Source organism: Macrobrachium rosenbergii, chromosome 23 (assembly GCF_040412425.1).
Source record: "Macrobrachium rosenbergii isolate ZJJX-2024 chromosome 23, ASM4041242v1, whole genome shotgun sequence".
In the NCBI taxonomy this organism is placed as follows: domain Eukaryota; kingdom Metazoa; phylum Arthropoda; class Malacostraca; order Decapoda; family Palaemonidae; genus Macrobrachium; species Macrobrachium rosenbergii.
The window spans coordinates 61,467,447-61,492,914 of record NC_089763.1 but is presented as its reverse complement, the minus strand read 5'-3'; the positions used below and the strand labels follow the sequence as shown (position 1 = coordinate 61,492,914).

Here is a 25,468-nt window from a genome sequence, read left to right as displayed (position 1 = left end):
GTTTCATTATGGTCTTTTAAATATTCAAATAGTGGGATATTTCTAGTGTGCATTTCATATCGCTCCCAATCTGCTTTATACTGTAAATGTTATAGTGAGGGACATGTTTTGCAGGATTATTTTGTAATAAGGAAATTAATACTGGGAAATGATCACTGGTGTGCAAGTCATCAACTGTATTCCAGTCTAATCTGTCAACTATACTTGTTGTACATAAAGTTAAATCTAGTGAGGAAAATGTTCCATGTGCTTTTGAAAAACATGTGCTAATTTTGTCATCATTTCAGCACATGTCGTTTGAATCCATGAACTCTGCCACTTTACTACCTGTTCTACTTGAGTTTGTACAATTACAGTCCCATATTGGGTTGTGAGCATTAAAATCACCTACTATTAATGTAGGTTCCTTGATATTAAGTAAATCTTTAACACTTTCATACCCAATTGACGTAGTGGTAGGTAAAATTACCCTACCCCCTTCCTTCCCGACTGACATACCACTACGTAAAATTTACCAAAATTTTCCGTACGTGTGTTAGGAGTAATTTTTTTTTTTTTTATTCGGACAGTTGGTGGTTTCCATAGGCTAAAGCATACCTTGGACAGTGTAACTCAGGCATCAATACACCAGCCAAGCAGTTCCTATACTGCGCATGTGCAAATCCCTGGCAGAGTAAATTTCTCACAATGAAATCAGCTGATTCTACCCACACTTCTCTCTCGTATCTTACATTTTTTTTATAAAATATGGGATTGCATTATTGGAAACACTCTGCTTCGTACCCACTTTTTCTATAAAATTTTTAGTTCCTGTACTGCGTATGCACAAATACCTGGTGTAGTAAAATTCTCACAATGACATCAGCTGATCCCACCCACGCAGGCCTGGCAGGCCACACTTCTCTGTCAGAGACCATGCGTGCGAGCTAGGGTAAACACGTGTGGTTGTTTACATACAGTGACGTCAATAGAGAACAGTTTCCAACATGCTTTCGCAAAGTTTTTAAGGTAAAACTAGTGGAAAATGCGTTAGTGCATCACATAAGAGACGTCTGGATTTTAGGCAGGGCTCTGAATCTCATTTTTCATTATTATATTTTTACGTTTTTCCGTGGTTTTAGTTTGAAATATGCTCTGTGAGACAGGTAGCAACAATTTAAGGTAATTTAGCCTTGTGATTCTGACTTAGTGGAGTGCGGTAAAACGTAAAAAAAGAGGAAAACAAAGGAGAATTTTATATGAGCATAGGGCTCTTGTTACTGAGGGAAATATTACGTAAAACACGTGGGCACATTTAAAGGAGTGTATTTACATAAATGACATTAGTACAGGAAAGAGGAACTCAAGTAGATTGAATGAAACTGGGGAAGTCCAGCGACAGTCCGAGAAGCTTCCACGAAATAGGGTCCTCTGAAATGAGAGATATGCACATTATACGCCAGTAATGAAATAGACAAAGAATGATGAATTCGAAGCTGCACTAGGGTGCCAAAAGGAGTAATAAAGACTTAATACTGCCGATGCAAGAGACACACGGACATTAGACAAGGGTGATTTCTGGCTTTCTCTTTAAGCAAATATTACGAGACAAAAGTGTGACTGAAATGGGGCTCTTCAGGGCACTTTACCTTAGCAGATTTTCCGAGGGCGCGTGAAAGCGGTCCGTGGATGACTTGCGATTTCCGAGGACGGGTTTCTTCCACGTGGTGAGATGCAAGGGCTTCCGTAAAGCAGCAAGGCGATGGGGACTCCTCGAAACTCCAAGCAATGGCGTGTGGGCTCGAGGAATACGGTCGAGGGGCACGAGGAGAAGTATACTGTGGAAAGGGCCACGTGGTTGGGATGCAAGGGCATCGATGGGGCCAGGTGTTGAGGACGTCTTTACTCCATATCTTCCAGCCCGCGTGTGTGTTGAGAACTTGTGGGCTTTTGCTTTTTATCCCCTCCTATGGGGCAGGGGGTGCGTCCAACACAGATGTTTTGACTCATTGCACCTGCTGCCCGCAGGGGAGGTTTTGGCCTGTAGGAGAAACACCCAAGCCAGATTACTTTTGCCTCGAAGGAAAGATCTTTATCAAAAATGGGAGCGGCCTTTAATCTTTTAAACCCTTGTTTTAAGTCGATAGACAGATGGTCTATCGATCGGCCGGCTGGCAGTAAATGAATCACAACAGAACAACCAACAACAACAAAGGAGGGGGAGGCAATTTGCTAGCGAATTCTTGCTAATCATAATACCTCCCCATACAAGATGATGTACATACCTCCTTCGGTGTGTACATCGATATTCAAGAATGAGCGGCAAGTGCTTTACGTTACTCTACATTCTGCCTTGCAATGAACTTTACTCCTAAGGGTTTTATGAAGCTGTGACATTACTTTAATAACACACTGGGACAATTTTCGTTAACAGAACGCAAAGTGATTTAAACACTTGCAAAAGAATAATTACTTTAGATTTGGTTACCCACTGGTAACTTTATGATGTGACTCGAACAATTGTGAATTAATTAAGATTATAGGACCAATTATATGAGGCTATGGCCAACAAATTAAAAGAAAGGTTATTGTTCAAGAATTAAAATACACGGTTACTTAATTTTAGATAAAATGCATGCAGTTACTACAATCTGCCTTGAAGAGGCTGTGTAAATGAAAAACAGCGTTTATTTTTGTAAATGACATCCCCTTTTACACCATATTGTAATGACTATACAAATTCGCATTGATAATTTATCTTCGTTTTAACGTGCTTTGCTCAGCTATCGTTCAACGCGAGCTGAGGGAAGACCCACACACCGGAATTTGACAGTCGTAATGCGGGCGAGTATTCGCGAGGTTTTAATTCGCTAACCTTAAACTACGCTATTTTTATCGTCCACTGCCCACTCAGAGTACTCCATGTTATGACGGGCGAGCAGACAAAAGATGTGGGGTCTTAGGACAAACAGAGATCTTGGAAGGAATGGAAGGGGGAAAAGGGATAATAATAACAAAAGGAAAATTACCAAGACGTTACGAATGAAACTTGACCGCATATGAAAGGCGGGACACGTCCCTCAGAGCTTACAAAAAGGGGCATTTAAATCACAAGGGCAAGAGTTTATGACTCGCGATTCATTAGAATTAAAGATAAATAAATGACTAAAAGAAAGTAAATGATACTGGCAGAAGAACTAAGGGAAAAAGAGTGAGGGTTTTATTGTGTTAGGCGGGAATTTATTGTCCTTCGCCTATAAATTACGGCCCGGACTATCACTTCAGTCCCAGGGCGAGGAAAGTGCACCGAAGGGCGCGACTCCTTCAGGAGGGGCTGACACGCACGCCGCGGTGCCAAGGTATGGGCGCAAGGGCGTGCCACTTCTCACTCTGTTATTCTTAATGATTTATACATTGTGTGGGGAATGGTATCCCGTATTTAATTGCCTCTTGTGGGGATAATTTAAGGGAAGATTAATAGAAGGTGATAAGAGATAGAAGTTCCTGAGGAACGGAGGAAGATAGAGGAGGGTCTGACATCCCCTTCTGGATTAGGGGTGCCAAGACCTTCGAAAAATGAAATGGCGGCACAGGTGCCATGGGAGCTCTAGAGCTCTTTGTAAATTACCTGGAATGTCCCACGCCCGTGGTAATTTCGCCTCGAGTCTTTCTTAATGGGACAGTTGTCCTCGGCCGGGGAAGCGGAGGGCCCACGACCGGAGGGCGGCACGGAGTACCACCTGGGCCTGCTGATGCGACAGCTGACGCAGGAGTGTTCCATGCGGGTTCTACCATGATCCATCGCGGCTCTTGTAGTTCATCGGCCAAGTGAGATATGGCAGAATCCTGACTTGCAATTGCGTCGGCGATGGACTGAGGCAGAGAGGAGGCGGTCGGGGTGGCGTGAGCGGCTCGCAGGTATCGATGACCAGCTCAGGCACGGGTTGCGAGGCCGCACCTGCAGGTGAGCTTCGCGGTGGTCGGGAGGAACCGTCTCTCTGACCGGCGCTGGTAGCGGTGCCAGGCCGGGGAAGAGAGGGGGTCCTGAGTTGGATCCCGTGAATGGAGATCGGCGTGGCGGCTCGGGCGCTGGCACTAGGGGCAGAGTCAGGCGCTATCAGAGGTTTCTTGGGCTCGTCGGTCAGGACGGACGAAGCTTGGCCCTGCTCGGGGCATGCAAGTGGCACAGGCAGGAATTTGGCATCTCCTGAAGGGAGATTTGATTGGGGCCCTGGCACTGGCACTGAGGCAGGGGCCGGGCACTGGAATTGGATCGGGAACCGATCGAGGGGGCCACTGTACATCGTACTCAGGTGGCACTGGTGGGGACTGCACGTCCTCCTGGTACCCAGGGGCACCAGTCTTGGCTGAGGAGAAGCGGGGAGGATTACTCGCGCCAGCGAATGATTCGGGGAATGGGGACCCCTAGATTGTCGTGATTTCGGTGGGGACTGAAAGTCCTGTCCCAGGATGACGTCATAGCCTCCGGGAGATGGCTTGCTACTGCAAGATTGCAAATTTTGGATTGGTGAGGTCTTGTGACTCTCAATTGGACCGTAGGGAGTATCATTTAAATTGATTTATTCCCTCGATCGTGACGAGTTTTCGTCTATTGACGATAGCTCCGTGAGAACTCTGTCCCTTCGGATGAGGGAGATTTGTGCGCCCGAGTCCTCGAAAGCAGTGACTCGGCGCGCGGGCTCGCTACCTCATGGAGGGCCACGTATACAGGCCCTTCGGCGGGAGGGCCTAATGACTTGGGATCTGTGACAGCCAAGGCGACGGTGGGAGTAGTTGATTTATTATTGCGGGGCATTTTGCCCATGCGGGAGAATGGCCATAAACCTTGCACGCCGTGCAAAAGGTCTGGCTAAAGTCTTTCGCGCTGCCCCTGTGGAGGGCGCAGGCGAGTTATTTGTCAGTTTTCCGGGAGAGAGGAGCGGTTTCTTGTTCCGGCACTGTTCGGAGGAATGCCCGTTTTCTTGCAATGATGGCAAGTTAGGGGCTTGCCCGAGTTCCCATTTTTGTGGGAATTTGAACCTCCGAGGAGGGACGGGGATTTATTTTCCGCCCCATGGATCCTTCTTGAGGGTGGTGAGTTTCCCACATGTCTGCTATTCGGCAACACTCGGTGAGTGTTGCTGGGGCTTTTTCCACTATATGAGTGGCGAGGGCAGGAGGGGCGTGGCGCAGGAAATGCTCGAATTTAAACCGCTCGAGTACCTCGGCGGTGTTAGTGGCTCCTTCGAATCGAGCCATTTTGTCAACGCCCGCTCGAATGGTACGCCCAATCGGACCAAGTCTGGCCTGCTTCTCTGGGCTGCTCTCTCAACGTCTTCTCCACCATTGGGGTAATCTCGTGCGCCTTCGTAACTGCTTGGCGTACAGCTTCCCAGTTTCCCGATCGTCTGCGGGAAGGGCGTGGTAGGCAACGAGGGCCTTTCCGCCCAGGAATTTAGTGAGAACAAGGGAGAGTTCCGCGGGGAGAGATCGCAGCACTCCAGGACTCGTTCGGCCCTTTCAAGCCATACTGGGTTCGGACTCGGTCCATTTTGGCATGAACGAGTGAGCTTGGCTGAGGGCACTCATTCCCGGGGCAGGGGGCGGGGGGTGGCGTGCTGTCGTTCTAGCACCTGGAGCTCATGGGCGCGTTCTCTCTCTCTCTCCTGCTCTTGGGCAATTCTGTCTCTCTCTCTCTCCTCACGTTCTCTCTCCTCTCGTTGTTCTTGAGCGATTCGTTCTCTCTCTCTCTCCTGCTCTTGGGCAATTCGTTTCCTCTCTCTCTCTGCACGTTCTTTTTCCTCCCGTTGTTCTTGAGCGATTCGTTCTCTCTCCTCTCGTTGTTCTTGGGCAATTCGTTCCCTCTCTCTCTCTCCCTCTCTGCACGTTCTTTTTCCTCCCGTTGATCTTAGACAATTCGTTCTCTCTCTCTCTCTTCACGTTCTCTCTCCCTCTCTGCACGTTCTTTTTCCTCCCGTTGTTCTTGGGCAATTCGTTCTCTCTCTCTCTCTCCTCACGTTCTTTGGCCTCTCGTTGCTCTTGGGCAACTCGTTCTCTCTCTCTCTCTCTCTTCACGTTCTCTTGCTCTCTCCGCCTTGGCATCGTCCACTCGCTCTTGAACCCATGCTCTCAGATCTTGCCCCGATAGTCCCATGTCCTTCCCAGCGGACATGTAGAATTTGAAATCCTCGTTTTGTTGGGCTCTGGTATTAGCCATCTTGAAACAATGGGTATATGATATGTCTGAAAAGACTCAGGTTGTCTGAAAAGACTCAATTGCAGGAATCTGAAACACTCAATTGTTCAGACTGCAGGAGAATGGATCTGTCCGAATAAGACAGTTGATTAGTAAGTCTGAGGAGACCTTTTGTTAAAATTGGATGTGTCTTGGAAAGACGTGGTTGTTCTTGGCGAACGAATTTTAATATGCGTCTCGGAAGACGTAGTGGGATTTTGTCACGCTCGGACTTGGCCGGCTGTAGCGTGAAGTTAAGGAGTTGTTCTAACGAACTAGAATGATCAGTCCCGTAAGGGCTTAGATGTGTGTGAACTACACTGTATAATGTCTCAAAAGGACTTAATTTTGTTTTCCAATAAATGAGAAATTCTCGCCACGTCGACGGAATTTTTGTATGAGTCTCTGAGGACTGGAATTTGGAGAAATTCTCGCCATGTGCGACGTAAATTTTAGGAGTCCCTGAGGACTGGAATTTGGAGAAATTCTCACCACGTCAAAACGTAGAATTTTAGGAGTCTCTGAGGACTGGAGTTTGGAGGAATTCTTCGCCACGTGCGACGTAGAATTTTAGGAGTCTCTGAGGACTGGAATTTGGAGAAATTCTCGCCACGTGCGACGTAGAATTTAGGAGTCTCTGAGGACTGGAATTTGGAGAAATTCTCGCCACGTCAACGTAGAATTTTAGGAGTCTCTGAGGACTGGAATTTGGAGAAATTCTCGCCACGTCTGACGTAGAATTTTAGGAGTCTCTGAGGACTGGAATTTGGAGAAATTCTCGCCACGTGCGACGTAGAATTTTAGGAGTCTCTGAGGACTGGAATTTGGAGAAATTCTTGCCACGTCTAGAATTTCAGGAGTCTCTGAGGACTGGAATTTGGAGAAATTCTCGCCACGCGTGACGACGTAGAATTTTAGGAGTCACTTAGGACTTGGAATTACGATTCGTCCCTTAGGACTTAGAAATTACTAACGGAAACCCAAAGAAAAATGTATGCTGGGAAATGAATGGGAAAAAAAAAAAAAAAAAATGCTACACACGCGGGCATGGGCGGGGAGGGGGGGTGCAGGTCGTTTGGCCAACACCGGAGGTATTTTTAGATTCTGGGTGAATGAACCCGTATATTTATATACCGTCTGGGATTCCGGGGAATTTCCCAGTCGTCTGAGAGGATAACAGTACAACAGCCTAGTAATTTTCCCTATAAGCGGAGTTTAAATTTCGCTTTCCTAACACCTAACTCGAATTCTAACTACACTGAGAGAATTTTCAGCAATGCAAGCTGACTTCGTCGTGTCCCACGTGGGAATTTTATTCGCGCCTAAATAACAGTTCGCTAATTAAATGCAAGTAAAATTTATCACAGAGGAATTTCTTTCGCACTATTCCTCGAAGCAAGAATATGGCAAGGATTTTAACACAGAGGAATTTCGCACTATTCCTCGAAGCAAAGGATGGTTAGCACTGGTTATTTCTAACTACCTATCCTGAAAGGCATGCATTAACAAATCTAATACGGCGGTTCTTTTCTCTCAGTGAATACATGCGTCCCTATTTCTAATTCCTAGGAACAGTCACGATTGTAAAAAGGTTTTGCTAAGATAAAACACATTACTTACGTGGAATTTTCTGGATCTGTGTGCTGTTTTACACATAAGGTTAAGTAATTGTCTCGTACCCAGCTTAGCTTTGCTAATAGCTGATCTGGCAAGTTGCAAATGCAATAAAGCAACGCTTAGGGAACTGCAACTGCAAACGAGATCTATGGCCAGGTCGCCATTTTTACGTTTTTCCGTGGTTTTAGTTTGAAATATGCTCTGTGAGACAGGTAGCAACAATTTAAGGTAATTTAGCCTTGTGATTCTGACTTCGTGGGTGCGGGAAAACGTAAAAAATGATATTTTAATGATAAAATAAAGTTTGTTCATACTTACCTGGCAGATATATATATTTAGCTGTATTCTCCAGTCCGACAGAATTCCAAAACTTGCGGCACACAGTGGGTGGGCCAGGTGGTTAATACCCATTCCCGCCGCTGGGAGGCGGGTATCAGGAACCATTCCCATTTTCTATTCAGATTTTCTAGTGCCACTGTCTCTGAGGGGAGGAGGGTGGGCACTATGATTATATATATCTGCCAGGTAAGTATGAACAAACTTTATTTTATCATTAAAATATCATTTTGTTCATGCAACTTACCTGTCAGATATATATATAGCTGAATCCACCATTGGAGGTGGGAAGAGACAGAATAGGATTTAGGAAACAAATATATGAAGGCGATTGACGCCTTGGTTCCTTACTTGTTAGCATAGCTGACTGATGATTACAGTCACGAAGCCTGCTTCTGCTTTACTACAGTCTCCAGCAAGGTAGTGACCTATATAGCTGGTGAGTTCTAGATGATCTGTCCACGGGGCATGACCACAATGGGACTAGATCATAAGACCATACTGTGAGAGCAAAAAAGGACAACGACCAACCACCTGACCGACAGCATCAACAGGACCTGCCGAAGGGGCCAGATCGGTGGGAAGTCCCGTAACCAACTTACAGCTTTCGAACATGCCCTCTCCCTGGTCCTGGGAGTCCGACAGAGGTCCAGGCCTATGTTAGCATAGCTGACTTTCTTACTGTCACCCAAGCCTGCTTCTGCTTTACTAGAGTCTCCAGCAAGGTAGTGACCTATATAGCTGGTGAGTTCTAGATGATCTGTCCACGGGGCGTGACCACAATGGGACTAGATCATAAGGCCATACTGTGAGGGCAAAAGGAGCAACAACCAACCACCAGACCTAGGCGTCAACAGGTCCTGCCGAAAAGACGCCAGATCGGGGAAGCCCCGTAACCCTCTTGCGGCTTTTAACATGCCCTCTCCCCTGGTCCTGGGAGTCCGACAGAGGTCCAGGCCTAGAAGCGTTATGGGAACGATCTGACAAAAAAAACAAAATCAAGATTAAAATATACTTCCTAACCTCTAAAAGGATAGGATGAGTATAGCTCCTGCCCGCAACACTGTGTCTGCAGAAGACTCGACTACAGGTCCTGCCGAAGGGACGCCAGATCGGTGGAAGCCCCGTAACCCTCCTGTGGCTTTCGACTTGCCCTCCCTGGTCCTGGGAGTCCGACAGAGGTCCAGGCCTAGAAGTGTTATGGGGCCGATCTGGAGTGCGGAAACGTATGGTCCTAGCGAATAGCAGTCTTCGTATGACGCCTCTTCACGTCCCCAAGTAATGTGAAGTCACCGAATTGCTTCGCCAGAAGGTGGTACCCAGAAGATCGCAAAGGACATGTTCTTCTGGAAAGCCACCGAGGTTGCAATGGCTCTAACCCGTGAGCCTTAACTAAAAAGACTCAAGTCACTGTCTTGAGCGCCGGAAAGTGCGTCTAAAATGGTGCTTCTAAAAAGAACGCCAGTGCATTCTTAGAAAGAGGCAAATCCGGCCTCTTGACAGAGCACCACAGACTGTCGAAGGACTCGACTTTCGAGTCTTCTGCAAATAAAATTTGAGAACCCTGACAGGACACATGACTCTTTCTGGTTCATGTCCGAGAATTTCCGCCATACCCTTAATCTCGAAGGTCCTGGGCCAAGGGGTAGACGGGTTCTCGTTTAGCAAGAACATACGGCTTAGAGAACATACTGCATTATGGCCTCTAAAACCTACATGATTATTGATAGCCTGAAGTTCACTAACTCTCTTCCAGTCTAGCCAGAGCAGTTAGGAAAAAATCTTCCTTGTCACATTCTTGAGGGCTGCCAAGAAAGAGGCTCGAAGGTATTTGACATAAAAAATTAGGAATTTTCCAGGTTCCAGGGAGGCGTCCTGGAATGAGGTACCTTGACAGTCTCAAAGGATCTCAAGAGATCGTGAAGATCCTTGTTGTCGGCTGATAGTCTGAATGCAGATAGACTCAGAGCGGGGGTGTTTTGAGGTACCTTTGGAAATGGGGCTGCCTGAGCAGATCTACCCAGGGACGTCCCCATAACCTCCACAGCTCTGACATACTTCCTCGTGAAGGGTCCACTCGGTCGGTAGAAGCTGCCGCTGTCGACGAGAAGGTCCGCATGGATATTCTGCAACTGAACCTCGTAAGGATCGTGATCCCCGAACGCATGGGCCCAAAGCAGGATCTCCTTCGCCAGGGTGAACAGGGACCGGGAACGAGTTCCTCCCTGTTTCTTGAGGTATGCCAGGGCTGTGGAGTTGTCTGAATTTACTTGTACGACTCGGCCTGACACTTGGCTCTCGAAAGGATTGAAGGGCCAGCAGGATCGCCCCTAATTCCTTGAGATTGATGTGCCAGGACACCTGTTCCCCTCTCCAGGTGCCTGACACTTTCTCCCCTCCTAGTGTTGCTCCCCATCCCTCCCTGGGAGCGTAGGGAAAACAACACCAGGTCGGGGCTCTAAAGGCATAGAGAAACCCCTTCTGCCAACCTCGAGGGTCGAGCCACTACCTCAGGTGAATCTTGAAAACGGGAGAGATCTTCAGGGTCTCCTCTAGATTCTCCTTGTCTATTCAGTTTTCCGCCAGGAAAAACTGGAGCGGCCTGAGATGAAGTCTTCCCAGGGAAACAAACTTCTCCAGAGAGGAAATGGTCCCCAGCAAACTCATCCATTCCCTCACCGAGCATATTTCCTTCCCTAGGAAGGATGAGACTTTTCTAAGCATTGCTACTGACGTTCCTGGGATGGAAAAGCTTGAAAAAGCCACTGAATCCATCTGAATCCCCAGATAGACGATGGACTGCGTCGGGATCAGATGGGACTTTTCTTTCGTTCACTAGAAGTCCTAGGGACTTTGTCAACTCTAAATTCGCATTCAGGTCCTCCAGACACCTTGACTGTGAAGAGGCTCGGATGAGCCAATCGTCCAGGTAAATAGCGAGATCACGAATACCCGCCAGTGAAGCCATCTCGCCACATTTCTCATGATAATCGTGAAGATCATGGGAGCTGTGGACAGCCCAAAGCAAAGAGCTCTGCATTGAAACACTCGTCCCCCTAGTACAAACCTCAAATACTTCCTCGACTGGGGATGTATGGGAACGTGAAAGTAAGCGTCCTGTAAGTCCAGAGCGACCATCCAATCTCCTGGTCTTAATGCTCCTAAAACAGACTGGGACGTCTCCATCGTGAACTTCTCCTTCACCATGAAGCGGTTCAGTCTACTGACATCAAGGACTGGTCTCAATCCTCCCGACTGCTTGGAACTAGGAACAGTCGATTGTAGAATCCTGGGGAGTCCAGCTCCAGGACTTGCTCCACAGCTCTTTCTCGAGCATTTGCTCTAATAGCTCGAAAAAGGATCTGTTGCTTCTCTTGATGGAATGAGGAAGACAGATCCTGGGCGACGTACACAGAAGTGGTGAGTCGAGAAAGGGATCTTGTATCCTCTCTCGATAACTTCAAGGGACCAGGTGTCTGCCCCTCTTGCTCTCCAGGCTCTCGTAAACGAAAGAAGCCTGGCTCCTACAGGTGTCTGGAGGCGCTGCAAATCACTTCCTGCCCCAAGATTTAGGCGGGGCTCCGCCTCTGAAAAGACCTCTACTTCGGGAGAAGATCTCTTTCCTCCTCCACGAAAGGGCTTCTACTTCCTGGAGGTCTGACCTGACAACGACATCAAAGGGACTGCCGGGCGTCTTGACGAGTGGGCCAAGAGGTCTTGAGTGGCCTCCTTCAAGCTGGAGGAGAGATCCTTGAACAAGGACTGGGGGAAGAGATGGCTCAGCAGGGAGAACAGCAAAGCCCTCTGTTCTGGAGAAACTGACTTTGCAAAAGTATGGCGCCAAAGGCATCTGGTGTTCCCAGGCGGTCACCCATCCAAGTACTGACCAGACCCAACGTTGCTTAACCGCTGATCGCAAACAAGTGGTGCTTTCAATGTGGTATGGCCGTTGGTTGGTAGGGCCATAGGCTGTAAAGTTACAGTACAAGGCCCTCTTCTTCAAAAGGCCCGTACAAAAAGAGGAAGCCAGTTCCTCCGAGCCATCCCTGACTGCCTTGTCCATGCAGTTCAACACGCTGGACAGCTCCCCAGGCAGATCGAGTCGGGACTCCTAATCCTGACGTCTAGAGCCCCAAACACCAGTCCAGGAAATTGAAGACCTCCATGGTTGAAACAGTCCTTTCAAATGGCGATCCGTCTCGACATAGTCCAGGACACTTTGGCAACCGACAGGAGGGACCTTCTAGGCGCGTCGACCAAGCTAGCGAAGTCTCCCTGGGACAACGAAGGAACTCTTGAGCCGCGTCCTCCCGGTCTCTTACCACATACCTGCCTTGCCGCTCAGCTTGGACGGAGGCAGGGCAAAAGAAGTCTTGCCTTGGGTCTTCCTTCCTCCATCCAGGTGTTAACCTTCTTGAAGGCCTTCTTCGTGGCCAGAGACGATTTAGTCATCTTGACAAACCCCGCTCTCTCTGCGTCTAGGGGACGAAGCAAACTGCGAAGGAGGAGAGAGAGTGGCCGAGGGTTTGAAACTTGTCGCCAAACAAGTCCTTAAGAAAGGCCGGCTAACACCTGGTAGTCCGTGAATTATGAGGAAGGGGGAGGCTGCTCAAGGACTGCAGGCTCCGACTCACAAGAGACTTCTCCTCTTCAATGGGAGAAACGGAAGGCCTTGCGGTCCAACACGCAGATGGGATCGCTTCCCGCGGACTTTGATTGCTCTGAAGCGTCGCCGAGCAACCAAAGAGGCGTCCTCGAAGTCCATCGGCGTCCTGCACGGCAGCGAGAGAGCGTCTGAAGCAGCTACAGAAAGCGTCCAGGATAGCTGCTTGCGGGCGTCCGCGATGACGGTCAGCCGGCGTCCTGCGGCAGCGAGAGAGCGTCTGACGAGCAGCTACAGAAGAGTCCAGGATAGCTGCCTGCGGGCGTCACGCTGGTGGTCCAGCGGCGTCCTGCACGGCAGCGAGAGAAGTGTCCTGACGAGCAGCTACAGAAGCGTCCAGGATAGCTGCTTGCGGAGCGCGTCGCTGGTGGTGGTCAGCCCGGCGTCCTGCACGGCGCGACAGAAGCGTCTGACGAGCAGCTACAGAAGCGTCAGGATAGCTGCTTGAGGCGTCAACGATGGCGGTCAGCCGGCGTCCTGCAGTAGCGAGAGGAGGCGTCTGACGAGCAGCCACAGAAGCGTCCAGGATAGCTGCTTGCGGGCGTCACGCTGCAGCAGAGCGTCGCGATGGCGATCCAGCGGCGGTGAGCACGACTGGGAGGCGAAGCATGCTTGACAGAAAGGCCCCCAGTCAATATATTGTTAAATAGGCTACCTGTACTTGGGAAGTCTCAACTCCCGCTTAGCCTACGAGTACTAGAATTTGGCTCGCCTACGTTAGGCGGTAGAATTAAATCAGTCTCGGCGAGATAAAACCTATTCTCGTCGTTTTTAACTAAAATTATGGTAGGTTATCTCCTCACCCTGACTAAAACTAATGTTTGATACCGACCTGAGTAAATTATGGCATCTTTAACGTTTACCGTGCTACTTTGAACTCGCGAAAGCATTTGTTTACTTTTTACTAGGAGGCAGCCATTGCCTCACGTGGCGTCACTCTGAGTCCCGCTGCTCTCGGGAGACTATCTCCAAAAACAAACCTTACATTTCCTTTAATAACTCCATAAGTGTTTGATTTTGTTGTAACGACATAGTTACGAAAACTTTATGGACATATCCTCTTCAGCGTCCGCCTTAGTAGTCTGTTTTCACGACGTGCACTTTGACTGACCCAGCGTTACTATTGTTTCTTCTTTAAGATACAGTGACTCGCTCAAACTATGCACTTCGCAATAGATAATATTTTGTTAGCCATCTTCCAGATGCAAAAAGGAGCACTATTAGTGCGAGAATGAAATCCTGGACTAATAAATTAGCAGGGTGGGAGGCAAAGTAAGCGATCATTTATCAAGCAAACCTGCCCCTACACCTCATGCATAGAAAGTGAGGATCTACCAAACTTTCGGTAGCCTCACCTGTAAAATCATTCACACAACATACTCTGAAGCTAGCATAACTAGATCCAGACATCATCAAAGAGCAATCAAAAGCAAATTCCACAAAAGCGTATGCCAATCCACAATCCAAAGACAAAAAAAAAAAAGTCAAATAGAATACTTAAGTGGAAAATAACGAAGTTTCAAAATCCAAAGACGGAGGTACTGAAAACAGTTGTTGACAGTACCAGCGACAGAGAAAAATCTGAATAGAAAATGGGAATGGTTCTGATACCCGCCTCCCAGCGGCAGGAATGGGTATTAACCACCTGGCCCCACTCGTGTGCCGCAAGTTTTGGAATTCTGTCGGACTTGGAGAATACAGCTATATATATATCTGACAGGTAAGTTGCATGAACAAAAAGGGAAAACAAAGGAGAATTTCATATGAGCATAGGGCTCTTGTTACTGAGGAAATATTACGTAAAACACGTGGGCACATTTAAAGGAGTGTATTTACATAAATGACATTAGTATGGGAAAGAGGAACTCAAGTAGATTGAATGAAACTGGGAAGTCAGCCACAGTCCGGAAGCTTCCACGAAATAGGGTCCCTCTGAAATGAGAGATATGCACATTATACGCCAGTAATGAAATAGACAAAGAATGATGAATTCGAAGCTGCACTGAGGGTGCCAAAGGAGTAATAAAGACTTATACTGCCGATGCAAGAGGCGCACGGACATTAGACAAGGGTGATTTCTGGCTTTCTCTTTAAGCAAATATTACGAGACAAAAGCGTGACTGAAATGGGGCTCTTCAGGGCACTTTACCTTAGCAGATTTTCCGAGGCGCGTGAAGGCGGTCCGTGGATGACTTGCGATTTCGAGGACGGGTTTCTTCCAAAGACAGATGCAAGGGCTTCCGTGAAGCGGCAAGGCGATGGGGACTCCTCGAAACTCCAAGCAATGGCGTGTGGGCTCGAGGAATACGGTCGAGGGGCACGAGGAAAGTATACTGTGGAAAGGGCCACGTGGTTGGGATGCAAGGGCATCGATGGGGCCAGGTGTTGAGGAGTCTTTACTCCATATCTTCCAGCCCGCGTGTGTGAGAACTTGTGGGCTTTTGCTTTTATCCCCTCCTATGGGGCAGGGGTGTGTCCAACACAGATGTTTTGACTCATTGCACCTGCTGCCCGCAGGGAGGTTTTGGCCTGTGGGGAGAAACACCAAGCCAGATTACTTTTGCCTCGAAGGAAAGATCTTTATCAAAAATGGGAAGGCCTTTAATCTTTTAAACCCTTGTTTTAAGTCGATAGACAGATGGTCTATCGATCGGCCGGCTGGCAGTAAATGAATCACAACAGAACAACCAACAACAACAAAGGAGGGGGGGGAGGCAATTTGCTAGCGAATTCTTGCTAATCATAATAATATATATATCGATATTCAGAGAATTTTGTTGGCTTTCTCATAAAAAATAATTCATTCGTCTAACTGTTATAGCTTTTGAGCTACGAACAATAATGTTGACAATGGTAACATTTTTTTTTCGTTTCGATCAGCTTATAACGTCAAAATGAAACTGTTGCCGTTACCAAAGCCATTTTTCTTGACTCTCACTTTATTCCTTAACCTTTCCTCTACATTTTCGTATATTTACAAAGTAATTTATATGAAAAATATCTGAGCTAGGGCTCTTCAAAAATAATTTCTAGCGATAATTCTCATCGTATGCCGGGCAGAGCGCTCTGTTTCTTACCCTCTTTTCTATCAATTTTTTCACCAACTGGACTTGTTCGTTTTTCATTCTTTTATATGTCAATATTTAGAGAATTTTGTTGGCTTTCTCATAAAAAATAATTCATTCGCCTAGATGTTATATTTTTTTGAGCTACGAACAATAATGCTGACAACAGTAACATTTTTTTTCATTTCAATCAACTTATAACGTCAAAATGAAACTGTTGTCGTTACCAAAGCCATTTTTCTTGCCTCTCCCTTTATTCTTCAAGTTTTCCTCTACATTTTCGTATATTTACAAAGTAATTTCTATGAAAAATAACCGAGATAGGGCTCTTCAAAAAAAATTTTTCTAGCGATAATTCTCACCATGCGCCAGGCAGAGCGCTCTGTTTCTTACCATCTTTTCTATCAGTTTTTTCACCAACTGGACTTATTCGTTTTTCATTCTTTTATATGTCAATATTTAGAGAATTGTGTTGGCTTTCTCATTAAAAATAATTCATTCGTCTAACTGTTATAGCTTTTGAGCTACGAACGACAATGTTGACAACTGTAACATTTTTTTTCGTTTCGATCAACTTATAACGTAAAAATGAAACTGTTGCCGTTACCAAAGTCATTTTTCTTGACTCTCACTGTATTCCTCAACCTTTCCTCTACATTTTTGTATATTTACAAAGTAATTTCTATGAAAAATAACCGAGATAGGGCTCTTAAAAATAGTTTTTTCACCAGCTGGACTTATTTGTTTTCCATTGTTTTATATGTCGATATTTAGAGAATTGTGTTGGCTTTCTCAAATAAATAATTAATTCGCCTGACTTCCATAGTTTTTGGGTTACAAACGAAAATATAAAAATAAGTAAAGATTTTTTTTTTTTAAATAACTCACATTTTTTTGTATTTAGAGAGCTGGGACTCTTATTCTGACTATTCCACCATAAAATATAAACATTTAGAAAAAAAGGACAGCAAAATGAATGTCATTGGCATAAAATTTCTATTTTTGCTGAATTTTCAAAATAATTATTTTTTTGCACTGTCGAGCTCTCCCAGACACCTTGGGTCTCAGGTAGGCTCAGTGCTCAAACTATACAGATAGGAAAGTGTTAAATTTATCAATGTTGTAATTTTTATTAGGTTGGTTGCATAAATTATAAATTATGTAATCGTTTTTTATTCGTGTTTTAATACTTGATATTTGCAAGTCGGTAAAATTTACAGGCACTCTGTCATAACATACTTTGTTATGTATGTATATAGCAGTACCTAAATATCCTTCTTCTTCTCTAGATGTAGATACTAGGGTGTATTTACCTATTGTTGATACTGTTTTGTTGACATGTTGTAAACATAGTATCATTGGTTCATATTCTCTTAGTAATCATTGTATTTCTCCCAAATGTAATCTGGTCTGTAGACCATTTACGTTCCATTGTATGATATAATTATTGAAAGTATAATGTTTGTGTGTTCAAGTGTTACAGTATTTTCTTTTTGTGGATCATCAATTTGCATTTTTTCTAAAATCCTATTTACAATATTTGTTTTTCTTTATAAGACAAGTGTCCAATGCACATACAGCCCTTTTCGTGTCTAAACTAGTAGTTTCTTCATTTCTGTATCTTATAAAATTTCGTATACAGGCAGCTCCCGGTTATTGTCGGGGGTTCCGTTCTGAGGGTGTGATGAGAACTGAAAATCGCTCCTAACCAATAATCAGCAATTTCGGTGCCTTTTTGGCGATTTTCGGGGCTTATTGGCGCTGAAAAGTGCCAATTTTCAGTTATCGGCGCCTCTGTTAGGTATGTATCAGCACCTATACCCAATTATCGGCGCTGATAACCAGTAATTGGCAATTTTCGGCGCAGAAAATTGCTGATTTTCGTTGCTAGACAAGCGCCGTAAAACTGGATCGCGGTTAACTGGGGACTGCCTGTAGTGTTTGATAAAATGTCCTTTGATATGCTTTTGTTTTTGTTGCACAGTTCAATGAAACATTCATTACATCCACATGTGTTTTCATGTGTCGTTTCTTTGTTTACTCTTGCTGCACCTATTATTGGTGATGGGGAATATCTTCTCCCATCACATAATCACTCTTGTCAATGGTTTGTTCCTCTACTATTTCTTTGATGTTCTGGGTGTCTGTTTCCATTGATTTTATTATTACTTTAGGAGACAAAGGTATATTCTTATCATTTTTTGGTTTATGTTCTTTCTTCAGGTCTCCTGCCTTAATTAATTTTAATGGATGTATCTCTAATAATAGTTGGTTTTTTGTTGGTCTTGGGTGGAGTTTTCTCTAAAGGCCTCTTTTTTTTCTTTAGTTTCTAATTCATCATAACTATCTTCTAATATTTCTGTGGTGCTTGTATTATCTTCTAGTGTTTCCATTTCTCTTAATATCTCAAACGAATTTGAACAAATATCTATATACTTTTGTTGGTTCTTTGCTATATTAGTTTCCTCTTGCAAAGTGATTATTCTTCTTTGAGACTGATTTATCAGGGTTTTGTTGCTCTTATCTATTTCCATTTTTGTTTCGTTGTTTGATCTAATTACAGTAGAAAACATTCATTTCCTAGCAGGATCATGAATTCTTCTAACTTTTAATTCTAATTTGGCCTCTTTTATAGGCATTCCTGTCCTTTCCTGAAGTAATTTTAATTCTGTATTGTATATATAATACATGCACTCTTTAGATCTTGCATGGTGATTTTGTCCACAGTTAACACATTTCAGTTCACCACACCTCCACTGTGTGGTATGTTTGTCAGATCCACAATATGCATATATAGACTTATTGCGGCAATTTTTCTTTGTATGTCCATTCATGCTACAGTTTTGGCACTGTGGTGGTTTTGGAACATAAAGTCTCAGTTCTCTGCTCTGGCCCATGGTTTTCATTTTCAAGGGTAATTCATGGCCTTCGAATTTTATCTCTGCTATTCTCAGTGTTTTCCATTATTCTGTCCACTGGCCGTGTTGTATATTTTGCAATCTTGTACATTGTTGTACCTTTTTTAAAAGGAATCCAGCAATATCTTTTTTTCTATTGGTTCTTCATCATTATCAGGGAGTACTATGGTACCCTGTATACTGTTTATACTGTCGTTTTTTTACATGTACAGTAGAACCCCGGTCCTCGACCGTACTAGAACTCGACATAATCAGATTTCGACACGAAATGTTGAGTAAATTTTGTGTCGGAGCTCGAACAACAAACCGGAATCCGACCAGATGAATCATATGATGTTTGTAGAAAAAAAGAGTTTCGGGCAGCTGCCGCTAGTTGGCGTTGTTGGTGGCGTTCTTCCCATGCTATTTAAAAACATTTAAAGCCCACAAATACTGCTGCTGTTGTTTGGAGAAGTACACCTTGTACAGGTATATATAATTTTTTGGCTTTCTGCACTGAATTTTCATCCAATCATGGGTCCCAATATGTTAGGGAATCATAATATTTACTGTAATATGTTTTAGTGATTTTGTACACTATTCCAGTAGTCTGTATGAAATTTACCATAAATACTGAATGTTTATGTAATTAGTACCGCAATACACCACCAGGGTGGCGCTGTGGTTTGTTTACATCTGCCACAAGCTGCCGAGTTCCGACGTAATTTAGGAAATTTTTCTTAATTCTATGATAACAGACATACAATAATTCGGCTTATAAATACTGTATTATTAATTTAATGTGATAATCAGACTTGTTTTTCAATGTTATCATTATTAACAACAGTTTTCGTGTGTACCCGTTACAGTACATTCTGGTAGTGCCTATAGGCTACCTAACCTAGCCTATGGTGCTCGGTCTATCATCGGTAATACGGCCGCATTGGTCATAGGCCAATTTTTTTATACAGTATGCACTTAAAAATGTAAAAAGTGTTTTTGATACAGTAAATTATTCAACTCTGAACTTATTTAATTGTAATTTGTGTAATGTTTTGCATAAAAAGGCAAGGTTGGGGTAATGACTGGTGGTCAGGAATGGATTAATCCATTTTCAGTTATTTCTTATGGGAGAAATTAACTCAGAATTCGACTAAATCGAAACTCAACACTTCTGGAACGAATTAGCGTCGAGGACCGGGGTTCTACTGTACCTTTATACTGTCAATATTTTTTACAGTTAAGTAGTTTTCTGATTAATTTTTTCTTTTGTGGTTTCTATCAACCACATCTGATCTTTTATTTGTCTGAATGACATTTCAGTAGGCTGAATGTCGATTCAACAGGAAATTTTCCAGTTTCAATGCCAATATTTTCTTCTGTTTCTAAGGTCAGGTCGTGACCAACTTCCACTTGCAAAAAGGGAGTCTAAAAGAGTCAAGGTTGGGTCAAGGCATTTGTTTTTTTTGGTTTGCTTTTTATTGGAGCATAGGGCTCCAGTGTAATTACATTAGTATTTTTTTCTGATCTTCCAGAGAGAGCTTGTCAGAGGAGGTTCCAGTGGTTGTCAACTGTGCCGAGTTGCTACCATCAAAGGGTCCAGGGGTACTTAAATCTTTAAAACTACTAAGCATAAAGATTGAGGAAAAGGAAAAAATATAAATAAACCTGAAAACCTTAAAAAGATATCGTCAGCCTTTCATGGAATTTATTCTTCCACCAATGGCTTAAGTGAGAACTGACTCCCAAATGTCCACTCTCTAACCTACCCCACAGGGAATGGCACAACATGATTACAGTGGCCCAAGTGTAAGCCAAACCTGCTTCCTAAGACTGACAATATTACTGGAATACAATCATCCCCACCCTAATCATGTTATGGGGAAACCGGATAGAATGCCAAGAGTCCTATCCCTAGAACCAGACCCCCCATGGAATCCGTGGTCCAGCCCTAAAGAATAGTTCTGCCTGATATCTCTCAGGTCCTAACATTATGGGGCAGTTGATAGTCCTACCACAGTTCCCACTATAAACCCAATCCCAGTTATATCTTTTCCTATTTGCCAGGTCCATTAAATTTTGGCAAAAGCGGAAAATTCAGCAAAAATTAATTCAAAGGAACACAGAATGGTACATGCGACTCTTGGACTCAAACCCAGGAACCGATTCCTGGGGTTCAAGAGCCCCCTCACCATGTCAAGGTGGTCCCAAATCGAGGGGGCACAACCATAGCTCTTACCTTCTTGGATCAAGGGGAAAATGATCTGTATTGACGTATATGCTTTCAACAAGCGAAGTTCTAAAAGATCCTGAGCATATTCTTAACCCCATGTTGTGTACAACATATAGTTCCTTTAGCTTGGTTTTACAAGCTGAGGAACAAATCTGACAGCCATAGTCTAGCTTGGATTGACACAGCGAGTCATATAAGCCTCAGAAAGGATTTCTTATTAGAGCACCCAACTACCCCCAGAAACAACCTTTAAAATATTCAAAGATTGTTTAACATTAATCTTTACGGCATTTATGTGGCTAGCCCATGTTAATTTATGGTCAATAGTCATTCCCAGAAACTTTACTTAATTTTTGTAAGGAAAGATAGACCATTTTGAATCAAGTGTGGGAACCTCTTCCACAAGCTGGCATCTGGTAAATCTTACTGCAACTGTTTTGGAAGAAGAGAATTTGAAACCAATCTCATCCGCCCACTTAGTAATAGCATTTGTAGACCTTTGTAAATGATTACATACCAACAAGGAATCATATCCTGTTCAGTATATTGCAAGGCCATCGACAAAAGCGAGCATTTAACAGGAGGTAAGATTTTTTTAACCACACTATTTATTGCCACTAAAAAGAGTCTTACACTTAAAATGCTTCCTTGAGGAACTCCTTCCTCCTGCACAAAAGGTTGGGAGAGGGAGTTTCCAACTCTTACCTTATAATACCTGTCTGTTTAAAAGGAATACATGTATATAAACCTGATCATCCTTCCACATATGCCCATCTTGTGCAATTGTTTCATGATGCCAATTCTCCAGGTTGTGTCATATGCTTTCTCTAAAGAAAAATATGCCAATGGTCTGACTTTGATTGACAAATCCTTGCTGGATCTGGTTGGTCAGCCTCAGAAAGGGATCAGGGGGGGGGAACCGTTTTTCCTGAAACCAAATTGAAATGGCAATATTAATCCTTTGGTTTCCAAGTGCCAAACCAGTCTAGTATTTATCATTTTCTCATCAGCTTACACACACACACACAGCTGGTAAGAGCTATATGGGAGGTGTTTACATTTATAAAAATGTTTTCTCTCAGGAAAATTTGTAATTGTATAGTCATATTTTCTGAATCAAACTTCAGATTTCCCAGAATTCACTGTTCTGGAGAATAATTGTTGTTGGAAACTTTAGAAAATGTTTTTCAAATTGGCAACTTCATTTTCCCAGGGTAATGGTCTATATGTAGCTGGTGGTTTGGGAAGCATCTTTATTAGGCTTTTTAATAGTAACAATTATGGATATTTTACGAGGTTTGCCTTTTGTTTTTGGAATTGAGCCTTCAGCACTCTTCAGAGTAGATTCAATAAAGTATCATAGGCATTTAGATAACAATGAAAGGACTCACACTCTCTATCTAGATTGACACCCTTACTGAATTTATCCCAGTCTGCATCCTCTACCTTCCACTTAGGTGAAACTTCAGATGGAGCATTTAGAGCATATTTCAAATGGATTGGGTAGTGATCATTTCCATTTAAATCTTCAATGACAGACCAATTAAAATCAAGGTGGATACTTGTTGAAGAAATACTAAGACCCAGTGCAGAGAAACAATTATCATGAATATTGTGTAAAGTCACTGACCCATGTATTATATAGGGTAACATCATTCCTGGCAATAAGGTCTTCAATGAATTTCCCTTCAGTGTCTAAAATCTGACTTCCCCAAAGGGGATTGTGGGCATTAAAATCTCTTAGAAGTAAAAGAGCTGGAAGTTGGTTAATTAAGGACTGAATATCTCCAATGTTAAAAGCAAGATCTGGTGGAAGGTATAAGGAGCAGATTGTTATCCTCTTTTCCAAAATGACTGAAATAGCAACAGCTTGGAGAGTTGTATTTAACTGTATTGTGGAGTGTTGCAAAGATTAATTAACAATAACTGCAGCACCTCCATGGGCACAATCACCAATTGGGGGATATGAGTTAATTATTGAATAATTTAGTCCAGAATTATAAGGAGAGTTGCCTAACATTGTCTCCTGCTGGCATATAATCCCTGGATTGAATTCATGCATTAAAACTTTAAGGTCTTCTGTATGGGTTCTGAACAGTTCCACTGAAGGATATCAAGTATGACTGCTAAGGTGGTAAAATGTGCTACTTCCCACTCCTTGGAGAGGAAGTACTGTTCCTAGGGTGGGGAGGGAAATTCTCCTTCATAAGAGATTGTTTTCTTAATCCCTTTTCATCTGAACTGGAGTTTGGGGTTTTTGGCTGACTTTCATAGTTCTGATTATGATCCTGATGTTCAGAATTTCTACTGTGATTCTGTGCACCACTAATCGTATTTGTCTTATGGCAGTAAGACTGAACTGAACTCATATTTTTCTGACCTGAACTCATATTTTTTGTGTTGAGTCTACTTTTGGAACCGCCTTCCTAGGAGGAGAGATTTCTTCCAAAACACTGAACCCATCTGAAGTTTTTATTTTAAAGCTATCATTTTTTGGCTAAGTATTTCTTGTATGCTTCTTGGTGGTTGTAATTGTAGCTTCACTACCATTTTTGTTTGTGGCTGTAACAATCGCTGGCTCTGAACTAACTCCATCTACTTGGATTGGTCTTTTGGCTTATTCTTGTTTGAAGAAGTATTTTTGGAACATCTTCCTGGATTATTAGTTGATTTTGGCTCACTTATTTTTGGAGAAGAATCTGCAACTAACATAAAAGTGGCATTTGTATCAACTTTGGATGAATTTTCTGTCCTCTTGGAAGTAGAACTTTTGCTACTGGACTCCAAAGCACTTGCCGATGAAAGTTTCTGATCAGTTTGGAGATTTTCATTATTATTTACAGTCCGAGGAATAGCAGGTTTGTGATGTCTACTATCAGATGCGGTTATTGGTGGTCTTCCATTGCTGGAATCTTTCATATGTTTTATTACAGAAGCATAGGTAGAGTTGGCACTTTTGTTTACCCCCATTACCAAGTGCTTTGTTTCGCTAATACTGCTTTGTTTCGCTAATACTGATATGTTCATTGTCAGCCACTGCCAACACTTCTTGTTCAAATCTATATCTGGGGCAAGCCCTAGAATTTGGAAGGTGATCACCATTACATAGAAAACAATATCGAGCTGCTTCGCACTTATCAAAATTATCGTGCTCTGCAGAGCACACAGAACATCTTTTATTGTTCTCACGAGAGTTTTGAATGTTGCCATATTCAAAGCATTTGCGACACTTTGGGATCTCTTTTATATTTTTTAACCTGCATCCTCTCGTGGTATCAGGTAGGTAATTGGAGAAGGTTAAAAGGATAGCTGTATCCTTTCCCAGTTTTTTTACGAGATACACAAGGAGGACATCAGTGGAGAATCTCCTCCTCTTTAATAACTTTTAAGTCTTTTGAGTAAACTATCCCCTCCAGTGCGTTAAAGAATCTATGTGCTGAGATACATTCAATTTTTCCACTTTCAGGAGGTTTAATATTGGATAGAAAAATTGCTTGAGTATCATTACCAGCTTTTATTAGCATGTTCTTTCCATAGCCTTTCAAATTCCCAATGGGAATGGAACCAACCTTGCTCTCAATACATTCAGCAGCTTTGATTAAATTTTTCCCTCCCTCCTTATAGCTAGCAACATGCCATATATAGGAGAGGAAGTGCTCTGGTATATGGGTCTGGTCCATGTTCTTGTCTTAAGCCCTGTCCACACTATCAAGCATGCTCGACGGGCAAACAGTGCTACCAGATCACAATAGGCAGTGAGAATGAGGGTTGATGACATCAGAAGCAGGAAAACCACAGGCAGGGATCTGACAACAAACAGTGCTACCAGATGTAGTGTAACCCACAATATCTACTTCTTCATCGGGCAAAGACCTTTACCAGTCGAAACAGTTTCTGGTGTTTCCTTCAAGCTCACTCACAGCCAGTTGCCCACAGTTTCCTCGCTTCTGATGTCACCTTCGTGCCTGCCACTCGCCCTCCTTGCTTATGTATTGGAACGGGATCTGGTATCACTGTTTGCCTGTCAAGCATGCTCGATAGTGTGGACAGGGCTTTAGGAATAAAATCAAATGGATCACCATGTAAGTTTTTCAACGAAAACACTTTCGTGCTGAGAACAGCGTCATTTAGAATGTGGCCATAGAGTCTTTGTTGTGCCTCACTAGCTTCCAGGGATGAGGAAAATTTAATGAAAGCAGAAAATGACAGCTTATCTTTTTCTAGAAATAATTTAATTCTTTTCACTTTGCCAAATTGTTTTACTACACTATATAAACACTCATAATCTAATGACAAGCCTATATTAGTGCAATCAGGATTTGTGGTGAGAAAGATGAGGTATAGCTCATTAGACAAGCACTAAACATGAAAGTAGCAGGAAGAAAACAGGACAAGTATTTTTTCAGATGCTTTAATAATGATCAACATTGACTGTATAATAAA

The 25,468-nt window shown here is 43.6% G+C and overlaps 1 protein-coding gene across 2 annotated transcripts in view; it reads right to left on the bottom strand.

Moving 5' to 3' along the window:
• The window catches only part of GlyRS (glycine--tRNA ligase), a 615,776-nt gene that overhangs the window by 520,795 nt on the left and 69,513 nt on the right, over positions 1–25,468 (bottom strand). The gene's annotated exons all lie outside the window — the stretch shown is intronic.